The sequence below is a fragment of the Asparagus officinalis genome, chromosome 3 (genome assembly GCF_001876935.1).
Source record: "Asparagus officinalis chromosome 3, Aspof.V1, whole genome shotgun sequence".
NCBI lineage: Eukaryota > Viridiplantae > Streptophyta > Magnoliopsida > Asparagales > Asparagaceae > Asparagus > Asparagus officinalis.
The window spans coordinates 89,495,369-89,497,238 of NC_033796.1; positions in this window are offsets into that span (position 1 = coordinate 89,495,369).

The window sequence follows — 1,870 nt, forward strand, 5'->3', positions numbered from 1 at the left end:
TCGGATCTTTTCATCAATCGGGTCGGGTTTGCATTTTTTTTATTTTGGACGTTTTGTCGGTATTGTAGTATCCGACCGTTCTGCTAAATATCAAGCAAAACCTATCTTTTTTGCGGCTAAATACCCATATTGGTATTTTAATTTCACTCCATTTACCAAGAAGATATTTTAATTAGGCAAACTGTTTTAAGGCACTTTAATTGACTCAACTTACCAACAAGGCTCTTTTTCTCGTCGGCGACTAGTTTTCCGGCGACAGCTCGTTACGTGCGTTGCACGTGATGACTTAAACTGTGATTAAACAGCTGATATGGCACGGTTTTCTGACATGGACAAAGCAGTTGGGAGAATAAAAGAGGGGATTCAAGCTCTTGTTTGGGTGAGATTGGAAAAAACTAGGGTTTATCAAATTGGGGCATTCAAGCTGTGATTGAGCGTGGAAGAGAAGTTATTATGTTGTCGTCATCAAGTTCAAGCTCTCGTTCTAAAGCAAGTTGGGTCAGTGGAAGATTGGGATCGCATGTAAGTATTAATCATGGTTTGAATGCTTTGGTTGGTATTAGAATGTGGAATGAGTAAGCAAGGATGGTTGGCATGAAAATCTGTAAGTGTGGAATGGATTGTGGGTATTATACATCATTTACAGATGAGAATCCTGGGAGAAGGTTTTATAAATGTCAGAATCTTAATAGTGGCTATGGAATGTGGGAATGGTTTGATAAACCTGTGTGCAATGTGTCTTCTACTTTATTTCCTATTCTACGAGATGAAATAATTAACTTGAGGAGTGACTTGAAGCTTAGGATAGGAAAATTCAAAGAGTTGAGGCCGAAGTGAAGGCTTGCCATGTTGAAAATGCCAAGTTTAGAGACCAGCTCTAGGTTTTATGCGATGAGAATGCTTGCGCTATGGAAGAAATATCAAATTTGACAGATGTGAGATTCAGATTAGAGGGTTTGCTTCAATTGGAGAAGAGGAGGATGATGTTGTTCAAGAGAGGAAGTTTGATATCACTTTTGTTTGTAGTAGTTTTTATTTGCGTATTTTTTTTGTTTATGGACATGGGCATGTAATGTTTAAGAGCAAATTGTATGAATTATTGAATTTAATGAGAAGAAGCTTTGAACATGAAGATCTGTCAATGTTTAACAGAAAATTTTGGCATGGTATACCCTATTTTCATGAATTTTCTTTGTGAGTAAACCTGTACAATATAGTTTTCCTGTGACAAAGCATACTCAAAAGTTTAAGTTCATGCCCAGAAGCCCATGTTCACATTGCACAATCAACATACTAACCAGTAACCACAAGCTGTGTAGAAATACACATTGCAAAATGAACATAACCAGATTTTCATGATCACCATCAGTTTAACTATTTGCACATAGTCACATTGCACAAGAGTATGTGTTTGTCATGTTTACAGTCACCATCAACAAGTAAAAAGTCATTCAACTACATAAAGTCTATATATTACCAAAAGCTAAACTATAATTACATATAATTACAACCCATTATTATGTGCACATGAAGCCTGTGTATGCTCCTCTTGGTGTACATCCTGGGTTGAAAAATTGGAGTTGAATCTTGTATGATTGTTGCTTGAGAGACACTTGGATCTCTATAAGCTATTTCACCATGATCACCATGCCATAGGCCAAAACCCTTTGGCATAATGACTTCATTATTTTTTCCTCTGCCTCAGCCCGTCGTATATCACTCCTTCCTCTAGCATTTTGAGATTGAGCTTACAGAATACATAACAAATTCATATATCAGTAGGAATCTATATGAAAACTTAGTGCACAAGAGTATGTATTGTTCATTACCTCTAGCCATTGCTCTTATATTTATGAAAACTTGAGATGGT